General features: G+C 39.3%; 1 non-coding gene across 1 annotated transcript; it reads left to right on the top strand.

Moving 5' to 3' along the window:
* Positions 1 to 14,027: 14,027 nt before the first annotated feature.
* On the top strand, positions 14,028 to 14,158 carry LOC125147515 (small nucleolar RNA SNORA18). The gene has a single exon (XR_007145225.1). It is a non-coding gene; the product is annotated as a small nucleolar RNA SNORA18 (small nucleolar RNA).
* The last annotated feature ends 567 nt before the right edge of the window (positions 14,159 to 14,725 follow it).

The following is a 14,725-nucleotide window of genomic DNA, read 5'->3' as shown; positions in this document are numbered from 1 at the left end:
TGTGAGGGTTTTGGGGGTGTACCATTAAATGTTTGTACAGATTAAGAGGTTTTGAGGGCTTGGCTGGAGAAACTTTTCAGTATAATTTCCAGCCACTGCTAACAGCGTCCCAACCTAAGACGTGGTGTGAATGTGGGATGTGAGTCTGGTCATAGATGAAGGGCTAATATGTGATAAAAGGTCACCCCAACATCTTTCTATAGAGAAGAGTTAAAGTCTGGAGTGCCTGGGTGGCTCAGTTGGCTAAGCCAATTTAACCTGACTTTGGCCCAAGTCATGATCTCGTGGTCCGTGAGTTCGAGCTCCTTATCAGGCTCAGTGCTGTCATGACAGATAAGAGCCTGGAGCCTGCTTCAGATTTGTGTCTCCCTCTCCCTCTGTACCTCCCCTGCTCATGCTCTGTCTCTCTCTCTCAAAAAATAAATAAACATTAAAAGAAAAGAAAAGAAAAGAAAAGAAAAGAAAAGAAAAGAAAAGAGTTAAAGTCTTTAGTGACCACAACCAATAAGATGCATGAAATGGATCATGTATGTGCATAGGTAATTTCAGCTCTACCATCTACTATCTGAGTGACCTTGGGCAATTTTATAAGTCTTGGTTTTCTATAAAATGGGGGTAATAATAGTAACACTTATTATTATAATGATTTCTCTAAGAATCAAATAAGAGGATGCATGTAAACACCTAGAATGGTGCCTGGTCCATAGTACTGCTCAATAACCACCAGCCTTTATAATTTAATATAATATCAGCTACAATTACAGAGTGAAAACCATGTGCAAGCATTGTGTTGGTTCTCCATGGCCCTGTTTATACCCTATCTGCTATCATGGGAAGATGCTTCCTATTCTAGAGAAAGACCTCTATCAAAGATGTACATATTATTAATAAAGCCACCAGTTTCACCCTCCAGGTGCTTGGTCTCCATCAACTCCTTTAGGCCTCACAACAACTCCTATGGGGTCAATCTTCCTCTCCCCTGTGTGGCTAAGCTTCAGTGAAGTTGCCTGCCTGAGTATGGGGCAGTGTCAAGAATGGGAACCGAAGCCTGTTGGACTTCAAAGCCCATGATGCATTTAACCTCTGGGCTATACAGCCTCTTGCAACTGTTATTTGTCTTTTCTCTAAGCTCTTTTTTCCTGTAGCCAAAGGTCACTCTCGTCCTTCCTTTTCTGTTGTAGGCTCATGAGTCACAGAGGGTAGGGGTTGGTCTTCTTCATTCCCCATGGATTTCCTGGGCCTGTCTTCCATCCGTTGAAGCATTAGCTGCAAACTGTGTGTAGGGTCTTCAACCCTAAGTTCCTCCTGACACTTCCAAATGAGAGAAGGTGACCCCAAGTTCAGGCCAGCATGGGCTGTCCACAAAGCGTGGGAACATTATCAGCAGAGACAAAAAAAATTTTCTCCCTCAAGAACTGTTTTTGTAGGGCTGCATTTTCCGATGTGAAGAGCACATTTTTTGTTAATCTGCTCCCAGTGGCAGAATCGGGGAGAGTGGGAACAGGGATATTTTATCTACCCAAAACAATTCATCAAACAAACCCAGGAGATCCGAGATAGTGTCTAACAAGTGAAAGTCAACATTACTCCCTTTGTCTTGGGCCACACACGCAAACCATTTCTTTTAAAGGTAAGAGGGGTCATCTTGATGTTCTATGGATGTCAGCAGGCACCACATGCTTTCTTTTACCCCCTTCCTGTCCCCCAGGGAAACCTGGTGATCTCAGAAGCTGCTTAGGAGGAAGAGTGGGAAATAAATGAGTGTCAAGGGAAGGCAAAAAGAACTTGGTCATTGTGGAGAGTTTGGGCTTCTGTGGGGAAGAACTGGCTAGGCTTCTGGCAAAGCACTGAAGAGCAGAGACATGGTTCCTCCCACAGAAGGCCCCCCTCAAAAACATGTTTGCTTTCCTTCTGCTTTGGGACAGGAAAGGTAATAATAATGATTCCAGCTAGTGTTCCCTGAGCACTTCCAGAGTGCCTGGCATGAGGCTAAAGGCCTCCATAGACTCTCTTATTTTATTTTTACAATGGTCCTGGGAAGCAGTGACAATTATTATTCCCAATTTCTGAATTGGCAACTGAGGCTCAGGGAGATTAAGTTGCTGGCCTTAGGTCACACAGGTAGAAGGCAGAAGAGGCAGGATTTGGACATGGGTGATTTGATTCTAGTCCCATACTCTGAGGCCCAGAGAAGCTGTCACTGGGTCACAATCTCAAGCTAGTTAGAGAGCAGAACTAGGAGTAGGATTTAGGGTTTCTGATTTTCTATTTTTCTGGAAATATTACACTACTCTTTGATTTAAACTGTCTGTCATAGGAATGACATTTCAAAGGAGCAAATTCAGTATAGCATTCAATTCATTCAAATTAGTCTCCCAAATGAATGGTCAAGCTTGGTAGTCTCTCTTAAACATTGTCAAAGAACAGTCAAGGTGATTTTGTTGTTGTTAAACTCTTATTTTTTTCTGAGTATAAAAGTAATACAGGTCAGTTGCAGAATATTTGGAAAATATAAGAGTAAAAAAAAAAAAGACCTGTAATTCTACCACCCAGAGATAATCTTAGTATTTTATCATATTTTAAAAAGCATAGCTAGGGGCACCTGGGTGGCTCAGGAAGTTAAGCAACTGACTCAATTTCGGCACAGGTCATGATCTCACAGTTTGTGAGTTCAAGTCCCACATGGGGTTCTGTGCTGATAGTGTGAAGCCTGCTTGGGATTCTCTCTCTCTCTCTCTCTCTCTCTCTCTCTCTCTCTCTCTCTCTCTTCCTCCCTGCTGTGTTCTCAATCTCTCTCTAAAAATAAATAAAAAAACTTAAAAAAAAGCATAGCTAATATCATGTTTGTATATATATTATTTTATATCAAATTTAAAATTGTATTAGCTATGACAAGTAGGCTTTAAATTTGATGCACATACAATTCATTGATATTTAAAAGACTTCTGAGGCTTCATATAGGTTCTTGGTGTTGTGATGAACTAATGATAATTGCTATTGGTTCATGGTTGAGCACTGCACCTGGAGAAACATTTATTTGCCATACTTTCAAGGACTGCATCATGGCTGCACTCCATTTGAAGACGTTTTGATGATAGTTTTATTTCCAGGAACAATGATGTTGGGATAAGCTGAGGGCTTACTCTCATATTGATGAGGTTTGCCTCATGGCCTGGATTAGAGCCAGGATTTCCCTTGCTGCCAACACTCCATGTGCCAGAAGGATATGGGTAATTTCTTGATAGGTATGTGGAGGCCCCATTCCTGGGGACAGAGGGACTAGCTGCAGAGGTAACTACTGCCTTATAGACTCAGCCCAGGACACTGCCATCCTGGTAATTGAATAGCACGCCTTGCAGAGTTTGTCAGTGCTGCCTTACTCCATCCCATGTTTGTCTGGATACTTGTTTTTCATCTGGCCTGTAGCCTTCTGCACAGCCAAGAGGAGAAGTCAATCACTGATGTCAGAACCCTTTACTACCATTTATGAATCTTATTGAGTCACTGAAAGAGTGATCGCTGGAACCTTAGGGCTGGAAAGTACCTTCAGGTACATTCCCAAAACCTTATCTTATATAAGAGGCCACCAAATCTCACAGTGTATGTCAAGGACAGGTTATTCAGCTAATCGCAGAGCCAGACCTGGGTTAAGTTCTCCTGACCTGTGTTCAGTTATTATCTTTCCTTGTTGATTTGTTTTTAAACCCTATGGCATTGCATTTTTTATATGGAGGAAAAGCAATTGATGGATAGATTTAGAGTCCTACAGAAATGATGTACTTAATAGAGAAGAGCATTGTTGATTAATTTACATTTTACATGTTGATTCTTCCAGTTATCTCTATCTACTATGACTAGTTTCCAAATCAAAAATTAGATCTTGTGGTCAAAGTGTTATTAGATTTGAGAATTTATATTTTTAAAAATTTTTAATGTTTTTATTTATTTTTGAGAGAGAGAGAGATATCAAGCATGAGCAAGGGAGGGGCAGAGAAAGAGGGAGACACAGAATCTAAAGCAGGCTCCAAGCTCTGAGCTGTCATCACAGAGCCCGATGCGGGATTTGAACTCATGATCCATGAGATCATGACCTGAGCTGAAGTCAGACATTTAACCGACTGAGCCACCCATGTGGTCACCCAGGTGAATTTATTTTTAATCAAGGTCTCATAAAGGTTTAAAAATAAAATCATGTCTACTTATATAATGATACCTGATATTTATTGAGTACATACTGTTTTTAGTTTTTATGTGATTTTTCTCCTTTAATTTCCCCACAATCCTGTCAGGTAAATATCAAGAATATCTTACTCTACAGATGAGGAAAAAAAAGCTTAGAGAAGTTAAGAGACTTAATCAGAGTCAAAGCTTATAAATGACATTTGTCTTTCTGAGTCACAAATCTGTTATCTTGATCACTATACTATTCTGGTTTCTGGTTCACGTTTGCATACACATGAGATGTAATTTAGGGATCAACTGACTTACTGAAAATAATAGAACTACATGAAATCAGATAAATCTGGATTACAAGGTCACCATCCCCATGACTAAAGATCTTTGATTATTTGTCCTGATATACTGTGAGCTGGCACCTGGTGGCAGGTCCTCCAAAGTCAGATTTAACTATGCTTAGGAGACTTGATGCCACTTATGTCTATTGTAATTGACTGACCCAGGTTGACTTTTGAACTTTCCAGTGTTCAGACTCTTTTATCCAAACCACAGTCTCCATTCCATGGGTTATGGGCTTTGGAATTGGTTGAATTCATGGAGGAGAAAGGGTGAAGGTGGCAGGGGATGGGGCTAACCTATGGGAAGTCCTGCTTATGATTTTGGGACCATATTCCCTTTGAGGTCCTGGTGCTCTCTCATCAAAGCCTTGGTAACTTAATCGTTAAATGCATTTGCTCACCCTTTAAAAGACAACAGTTTCATCACATTACTTTTAGACTGTCTCTTCTTGGTGACTGAATGTCTGGGCTGTGTCATAACAAGACCAATTGAAAAGAAAAAGGTGCACAAAGCCAAGGCACATCCCCTACCCTCCAAATCATATCACATTCTTCTTAGGATGTGCAAATCTTCTGCTCTTCTGTAGCTCAGGGTTGCTTCCTTGGAGTTTGTTGTGCAGTTTTATGGCCTGTGCTGACTTCATGATGTCATTTGGTCATCAGAGAAGATGCTAGAGGTTAAGAAGACTAGCTCCTAAGAAGCAGGACCAAATATAGAGGGTCTATGGAGGGGCCTAGAAACAGTTGTAGGGGGCCAAGGAAAGGAACTAGGGAGGATCCTCAGGCAGGATTTTGCCACTTACAGCGAGGAAACTCTTCTTACTACACTTGGGCACATGGACATGATGGCTATCCATCAGCCAGCTGTTTGTACCTGAGCATGAGATCTGGCTCTGAGGGTCTGGACAAACCAATCAACCAACCAACCAACCAACCAACCAACCAACCAACCAACCACAGAAGTAGCTGTGCTGCCCAATAGACTGTTAAAAACATTTAATTAATGTGTAATTCCATTTTAGTCCATTAAGTGTAGAGGTCTCATTGATATATATCACATAGGACATAGGCAGATAACACTAAGGGATGCCTCTGGTTCTAACAATGCTGGGAATTTATTCTGCTTGTGGCCATGTTTATCATTTCCAAGGCAGGTTTTTTCCTAAGATTTTTTTAAAGTTTATTTATTTATATTGGGGTGAGGGAGGAGCAGAGAGAGAGGGAGAGAGAGAGAATCCCAAGCAGGCTCTGCACTTTCAGTGTCAGTGCAGAGCCTGATGTGGGGCTTGAACTCACAAACTGCAAGATCATAACCTGAACTCACATCAAGAGGTGGATGCTTAACCAATTGAGCCACCCAGGTGCCCCATAATAATAATACTAAAGAGAACTCCATCAGGCCCATTTCTCCAGGAACTCTGGAATTCTAGAGAGTTAGGAGAGAGATGTTTGTTTTGGTCAGGAGCACTGTCAGAAAAATGATGGCCGATAGAAAGAACATTGGGTTGAGAGATTGAATATCTGTGTTCTCAAACCCTGGCTCACCTGTCATTTTGTGGAGGACAGTGGACAGATCCTAACCCCCTATGGCTTCAGCTTCCTGCTCTAAATGTAAGATTTGGAATAGCTAGCTCTTGGAGTTTTCATGTAGCTTGAAGACACCAACCATCTATTTCTTTAGCCTCTTTGTGATGTAATTAAATAACCCTTTCCAACTCCTGTGGCCGGTGGGGAATGCTCTTTGCAAATATGTATTTATCCAGCCCCTAACTCATAGAATCTCTGTGAGCTGGATTGAAAAGCCTTCAGAGGTCACTGGGAATCACTTTTGTGGATTAGTATCAATATAGAGATCCGGAGGCTGAAAGGAATTAGAGAAACAACAAATAATAAAGCAGGCTGGACATAGTGAGACTTGAGTCATTTGTTGATAATAGATGGACATCTCCCAACCATCTTCATCTTTATGATAGTTTCATTTACAGATAGATATTTATTTATTTAATAAATGGAACGTGGCTGAATTTGGTTGAAAACAAAGTTTGTTTAAAACATTTTGTAACCTTTGAAGATCATCCCCTAAACAACAACTGAGAAGCCACATGTGATATAGGCAGAGACGGGGAGTGCTCTTGGTGAGCACTTCACTTAACGGGCAGCCATATTTAAGAATCTTCAAATCAGGGACTCTTGGATGTCTCAGTCAGTTGGATGTCACTGACAGTGCTGAGCCTGCTTGGAATTCTCTCTCTCTTTCTCTCTCTCTGCCCCCTGCCCTGACTAGCAGGTGCATGCATGTGTTCTCTCTCTTTCTCAAAATAAATAATAAAAATACACTTAAATTTTTTTTAAATTTAAAGAAGTTAAACAGGAAAAGAATCTTCAAATCAAATTAAAACAACAACAAAAAAAAGGACTTAAACTCTGCCTCCCTCCCAAACCACTGCTCTGTGTCTCCCCTATGTTTCCAGATGCTCTTCTGAAGAATAGGTGTTATATGTTACCTTTCTTTTAGTTTTGCCTTACTTTGTGTTCTGCCCCCAGGACTTCCCTGATTTCTGTCACTTCTAGGCAGTTTCATTGTTGCAGCTCTGTGTCTCCTGTATTCTGTTAGCCTTTATCCTACTTGCCCTCGTGAAAGCTTCCAGTATTATTGGCAAAATTGCCTCCTAAGCCACTTCCCATTCCCTTAAAAAAATACTATTATTACTAAAAACATAATCTTGGTTCATTGTAGAAAATTTAGAAACTGAAAGACAAGCAAAAAGAAATACAGAAATTACCCATAAGCTGATGACCCCGAGAGAGCCATTATTAAGATGCTATTCTGTTTTCTGGCATTTATGAGTGGAGAGAAGAGAGTGAGGAGAAAACAGTGCAAGATTAGGCTAGAGAGAGGGGTGTGCCAGGCACAGGGCCTGGTCCATGTACTAGAAATTTGGGACTTTTTTCTGAGTGCAATGAGAAGATGACGAGGGATTTTAATAGGGTCAAGAGAAGATCATATATGTGTTTTAGAAAGATTACTATGACTGCAGTGTGGAGACCAGATTGAGGGCAAGAGACCAGTTAGGAAGCCATCCAGGACACAGCTCGTGTTTATTCTTAGTACTTCACCTTACATCATTTCCCTCTTCTGGAATATTATTCTTTCTCCCTGGATCCATACAAACTCTCCTCTTCCTTCAAGCACCTTGAAGTGACCAGGTATTCAAACCCTTCTTGACTTCATTCTTCCCCAAAGTTTTACTCAGTTCATGGGCCCACATTTTACTTACTGCTCCATGGTGTATAACCCACAGTTGCACCGAACCACGGCAGGATTTGTGGAGCTGAGCATAAAGCATTTCATCTTTGCTTCCCCATCATTATTACTTGCATTGTCTCTTGAAAGATCCTATCAGACATAAATTTATTAATACTAAAATGGAAATGAAACTAACTCTGTTAATCCTCCCAGGGTAACAGCTTTTCAAAAACTTCAAATCCATTGATAGTGGAGAGATATTGAGCTGGGGAATACCACCGAGTTCCACAGTAATCAACTAAAAGCAGATCCTGGTTCTTTTGCACTCCCACCCACTCCACACTTCCTAAGACATCTTCCATTGCAATTGAATTGTAATAAACAAAATAAATTAACCCAAAAGAATGCATCTTTAAGGGGGAACTACTGGCATTTTACCAGTAAAAACAATTTCCATAGGTGCTTTTTTAAAAATCATGTAACATACAAGGAAGTTCAGTTCTAGCACTGAGTGTTGGGACTCAGTGTGTGTGTGTATGTATGTATATATATATATATATATATATATATATATATATATATATATATATAGGACCATGAGACACATAATGCTTTTGGGAAGGAAAATGTTGCCATAAAGTCTAGCACATTTTTCTGGGGGATTTGAAATAGCATGTTAAAAAAGAGATCAAACTACTCTTTTGAGGAGAGGTGCCCAGCAAAGAAGAGCATGCCAAACAGAATGACCTTTTACCTGTAAAGATATTTGAGGACAGGAAATGTGCTGAAGGAGTCAGCTCCCACAAAACTTGGGTAGTACTGGAGAGTAGTGTTCAAAAAGGCAATCTTTATTTTTTTTCTTTAGGCAATATAATTAAATGATAATAGTACCATGTAGCACAGTTTTATGAAGCAATAATCCAGTTCCCAAATGGGTAAACTATAAACCTGATGGCCAAGTCGTTTATCCCAATGAGGGAGCCTGATTATTACAGGGGAAAGCAGGGGATCACCCTTTATAATGATTTTGCTACATGAGCTCAAATAGGTCTAAGACACTTGATGCAGATTCTAACCCTGGGTAGGGAAGCTGAAGCTTTGAATCTAGGAGACAGATGAAGGTAAGTGGGATGGGTTGGGGGCTAGGGGTATGTTGGAGAGAGCTCAGGGAGGGTAAGACCCTGTAAAGGAAGTTAAATGGTTGGAATCACTTAGCAGGGGTGGGTGAAATCAAGAAACTTACAGTTTCAGAAAAAAATCAGACCACAATTGCTTACACTTCCTTGCTCAGAAAGCAAGAAACTATTTTCTAAGGAAAATGGAGAAGGGAAAGGAACTATTAAGTTTTGGGGCTCCAATTATGTGCCAGCATTTTTATAGATCTTATGTCATGTAATCCTCACTGCAACGCTGTGAAGTGAGAATTACCTTCTATATTTTATAATTGAGGAAAAGGAGGCTCCAAGAAGGTTAAGTTATTCACCTAGAGACACAGAACTCATGTTTTGAGGTCAAAATTCAGACCTGCTCCTTTGACTACTGTAGTTTGTCTCACCAGGGCAGTTCCAAAAAAGAACCTCTGAAATCTGACCTGGTACTGGATGGATGGTCTCCAGGGTACACTTAGTGGTTCCTGATGACACAATGTTCTTATACTCTGGGTAGTATGCTGAAAGAATGCTGAACACATTTTTTTTTCTAATGGGATCTTTGGAGCCAGGAAGGCAGCCTCCCATGTTTCACTGAGCCCAGATCTGTTCTCTTCACTGGCCAAGCACTGTTCTCTTTCCCCTGCAAAGCACTTATTTTAGTCTGCCAAGAACCCAGCAGTTTTCCAGGCACCTGATAAGACATCAGTAAATCTTGCACAGTAAATAAATGCACAAATAAGTGAAAACATCATCCTCACATGTATCTCTGCACATAGAGGAGTATTCTACTATATTGCCATATTTTGGGGGTAAGGTTCAAATGTTCACCCCTCTTAACTTCTTCACCTTACTAAAGTCTGCTGTTATGTTCTCTTCCCTCCCGCCTTGTCCCATCTTCCGAGAGCACTTATTATCCATACCCTCATGTCTCCAAGAACTCATATACTGTAGTCTTTGTTCTTGGTTTGGCATGTGAAAATCCTGCCTTTCCTTTTAGATCTAAGGATATGGACTATGTCTTATCCCGTGTCTCCGTAGCAACTACCTCATCCTTCCATTAGAAGGTTCTGGTGACTATTGGTTGAATTGAAGAAATTAAGTGAATTTGGGGAGGCAGAATTTATAGTAGTTAAGAGCATGGACTTCAGGGAGAAACAAAACTGTTTTAGAAAGCTGGCTTTATACTTGCTAGCCTTGAAAGAAGTTATTCTCTCTCTGAATGGCATCTTCCTCATCTGTAAAATTTGGATAACAATAGCAGCTGCTTATAGGTGGATGTAAAGGTTAAATGAAGCAGAACATGGCAAGCACTAAGCACAGTGGTTGGCATATGCTCGATGCTCCAGTAAGTGGTAGGAAAAGGAAAAAAGGAATGTAGAAGGAAGGTGACCTCAATTTTCTTATAAGAGAAAAGGGTGTGGCTAAGGAGGGGAAAGTGCAGGGAATCAGTTAACAAGATCCAACAGTGATGACCCCTGGAGGTGTGGATCACTTGCAAAAGCCACCTATTCTTAAAGGTAATAGCTTTTGTTATTTACTCTCTTCTCATGACTTTGAGATGTTATTAGTCATCTATGTTTTCTCTCTCTCTCTCTCTCCCTCCCTCTCTCTCCCTCTCTCTCTTTCGTTTGGGGGTAATAAGTTAGACCCACACCTGGTGCATCCCTACTGTTTTCAAGTCTGAGAAACTAGAACCAGTTGTTCCTTACAGTGATTAAGGAATCCCATCTGAGAACATCTCTCCCCAGCCAAAGCCAAAAAGCCAAAAATCCCCCCCCCCCAAACCCACCACCACTAGCAAAAAACCAAAAACAAAACAAATCAAAAAAACAAACAAGAAGAGCACACACAAAGAAATCAAGACTTACTGAGTGCTTCCCATATAACTAAGCATTTATTGAGAATGTGCTATACTGGATTTTGTGAATAAAAGTAGGACATTCTACTGGGAAAAGCAGGAAATAAAGAAATAAGTAATATATTTAGTGTCAGATTAGTAGTCTGACAAGGAAAATAAAGTAGGGTAAGGGAACAGAAAGTGCTAAGAATACTGTTTTAGATAGTGGATTCAGGGGGAGGCCTCCTCGATAACATGACATTTGAACAGAAACAGAATATGGAGGGAGTGAGTTGCATCAATATCTAGAAGAAGGACACTTCAGATGGAGGAGACAGCAAGTCCTTGAAGGTGTTCAACACAGCTGTTGTGATCAAGGAACTGCAAGAAGGCAGTTCAAATCCCATTGAATTGGCATGGTAGCGGACAAGAGTGACAAGAGAGGATGGGGAGATAACCAGGAGCCAGATCATATGGGACCTATAGGCGGTATTGCCCTTATCCCCAGGCAAGAGCATTAAAAGATCCTACATGCCACAATCACAGAAAGCATCAATTTATTAACAAGCACACTGGCTTCCATTCCTTGTGAATCAGCATTCAGTGTTAACACACAGAAACCCAAACTTGAAACATCCACTCCTGCAGCTAACTCTGTTCAGGCCCCAGAGGAACACTTTCCCACATCTCTTGCCCTGTGTCCTCAAAACAAAAGGTCAATAATGCATCCAAATGCTGTAAAGTTTTGAGTGAAACTTTACTGCTGCTGACTTTGTAAATAGACACAAATTTGGAGTGTGGCAAGGATTGACTAGATGAAGTCTTTAGGTAAAAGAAAAGACAAATTAATTTGATAAGTTCTACCTCTCAGATATCAAAAAACGTTTGCATAATGAAGTGCAAAATTATTTCCCAGTTGTGTGAAACATCTCTTTTCTTGCATCACCTCAAATTCAAAAATATGCTTCTGAAACTATTCATGGACACAGTTGCATGGGGTAGCTGAGGAAGATTTTGCACTAGTAAGAAATCCATATTACTCTTAAATTTGTATCTATATTTTTATATATAGTAGTGAAAAGTGTGAAACATAGAGTGATTCTGAGTCTTTATACTGGTGACTAGATGACCTTTCAAGCCAAATCTACAAATGGTTTCATTTTAATAATAATATTTGATATATTTAATTAATTTTTCAAAAAAATAAATAGATTTCAGCTTCATTTAAATGATTTAAAATATTGACATTAATTACTATAATTAACCTTACACCTTTTAATTTTAGTAAATAATTTTGAATATTTCAGGATAAAAACAGCATTTTTGCGAACAAAAATTTAAGTGTTTTGATCTTTTTATTTACATTAATTAAATTTTTTAATGAAAGTTTACTCAAATATTATATACTTTCAATATAATTACCTTTTAATACTTTAGATTATTGCTATCAATAGAACATAATGATGTGAAAATCTAGATTATTATGACATGATGATTAATTTTGTTAAAGTTAAGACAAGAAAAACTTATGGAGTGAATACATAATAATTCATAATTTATCCACATATTTACTTCTTATTCATCCAAACAGCCAAATATTCATAATAACAATTAAGTTGAATCATCTTTGATATTTTGACAATTTTTAGGCATTTAATCATAGATTTATACTTTTAGTCATTTTAACGGCCATAGATTTACATATATGTATATATATGTATATGTATGTATTTTTTTTTTAATGTTTATTTTTGAGAGAGAAAGACAGAGTGTGAGCAGGGGAGGGGCAGAGAGAGAAGGAGACATAGAATCTAAAGCAGGCTCTAGGCTCTGAGCTGTCAGCACAGAGCCTGACGCGGGGCTGGAACCTATGAACCATGAGATCATGACCTAAGCTGAAGTAGGACACTCAACCACTGAGCCACCCAGGCACCCTGATTTACATATATTTTTAGATCTCACCATTTTATGGATTTATCAAGTAGATAACAGAAAAAATTTTTTAATTTATTTTTATTTATTTTTTCAATATATGAAGTTTATTGTCAAATTGGTTTCCATACAACACCCAGTGCTCATCCCAAAATGTGCCCTCCTCAATACCCATCACCCAACCTCCCCTCCCTCCCACCCCCCATCAATCCTCTGTTTGTTCTCAGTTTTTAAGAGTCTCGTATGCTTTGGCTCTCTTCCACTCTAACCTCTTTAGAAAAAAATATTTTAAAAACACTTTTTATCTTGATTTAAAACTTAAAAAAAATTAAATATGGTATGTGGACCCTCATTTGAATTCTTGCCCTGGTTCCTGCAAATGTTAGCAGAGGCTGACCTGTAAACTATGGACCTAACTTATGTTCTTTTTTTTTCTTTTTAAAATTTTTTTAATGTTTTATTTATTTTTGAGAGAGAGACCGAGTGTGAGAGGGAGAGGGAGAAACAGAATCTGAAGCAGGATCCAAGTTCTGAGCTGTCAGCACAGAGCCTGATGCGAGGCTTGAACCCAAGGCAGCAAGATCATGACCTGAACTGAAATTGGATGCTTAACTGACTGAGCCACCAGGCGCATCACATTCTTAACACGACTGCTGTGACTCCTGTGGGGAGCAGGTGAAACGGGGCCAAGCAAACATGGTAGCAAACTAGGCTATTGCAGTTCTCCTGGAAGAGTGGTGGAGATAGAATTGGTGAGAATTAGTCTGAATCTGTTTTTTTGAAGGTAGAGCCAAGATTTGCTTATGGATTGGTATAGAATGTAATAGAGAAGATGCAAAAATGACTCTAAGATTTTTGACCTGAGCAACTGGTGACAGGGCTATTTAATTCTTGCCTTTTAGGATTGTTGTGAGGATTATTTAACTGAAATAACTTATGTAAAATCTCTAGTACAGAGCCTAGTACCTAGTAGTGGCTCAATAAATGGTAGTTGTGAGCATTTAATTATGCTCTTATGTAGCTCATTATGTAGCTCTTATGCTCATAATTAAGCATTATGTTCTTATTTATGTTCTTATCTTATTTGCTCATCTCTAAAGCCATGCAAGATACTGATGTTATATTGTGTGTGTGTGTGTGTGTGTGTGTGTTTTCCCAGAAAAAGAAATTGGTCAAGAAATGGAATGAATTGGTCAAGGGCATATAGCTAATGAATTGAAAAAGCCAGCTTAGAATTAGACATTTCTCTATGAAAGGAGCATGCAGAAAGCCTTTGAGGGCAGCTATACCAGGACAGGAATTGGTGTTTGCCAAGTGTGGTTTGGGAACCTGGAATTTAAACTTTGGTTGAGGTCTATCCTGAGGGGGCTTTTTCTGTAGACCTACATCATTGGAAACGCCTCCTAGAGGATATGCGTGGTTTTCTTTACTCACAAAACTATGTGTTAGGTCTGTGGGAAAGAACTACAAGACATCTATCTGCTGACACTCTGAGAAAGATCTAATAGTCAGATTTTTTAAATCTTAGGTATTGGGGTGGTCCAACAATCTGTATAGTTCTCGGGTGTGATAGTTTAGGGGTGAATATGATTTGAACTCATTCATGTTTACAGGGCGTCTGACATTAAAAACTGGGGAGATTCATCTACTCTGACCCTAAATATGGCCTTAAAGTAAAGGAATTGGATCCCAAAGATTACAGGTGGGGAATTTTTTTTTTAGATTCTTTCTGCCCCTCTTTATTTTTAAAGTGAGTAATTATATGCTTACTTTGTAGGTTTGTTGGAAAGATTTATATTGTTTTTTTCACCTTCAAAAATTTTTTTTAATTTTATTTTTAACTTTTTAAAATTTACATCCAAATTAGTTAGCATATAGTGAAACAATGATTTCAGGAGTAGATCCCTTAATGCCCCTTACCCATTTAGCCCATCCCCCCTCCCACAACCCCTCCAGTAACCCTCAGTTTGTTCTCCATATTTATGAGTCTCTTCTGTTTTGTCCCCCTCCCTGTTTTTATATTGTTTTTGTTTCCCTTCCCTTA

This window comes from Prionailurus viverrinus, chromosome A1 (genome assembly GCF_022837055.1).
Source record: "Prionailurus viverrinus isolate Anna chromosome A1, UM_Priviv_1.0, whole genome shotgun sequence".
Taxonomy (NCBI): domain Eukaryota; kingdom Metazoa; phylum Chordata; class Mammalia; order Carnivora; family Felidae; genus Prionailurus; species Prionailurus viverrinus.
Note: the sequence above shows the minus strand (reverse complement) of the source record. Positions and strands in the feature narration are given on the sequence as shown.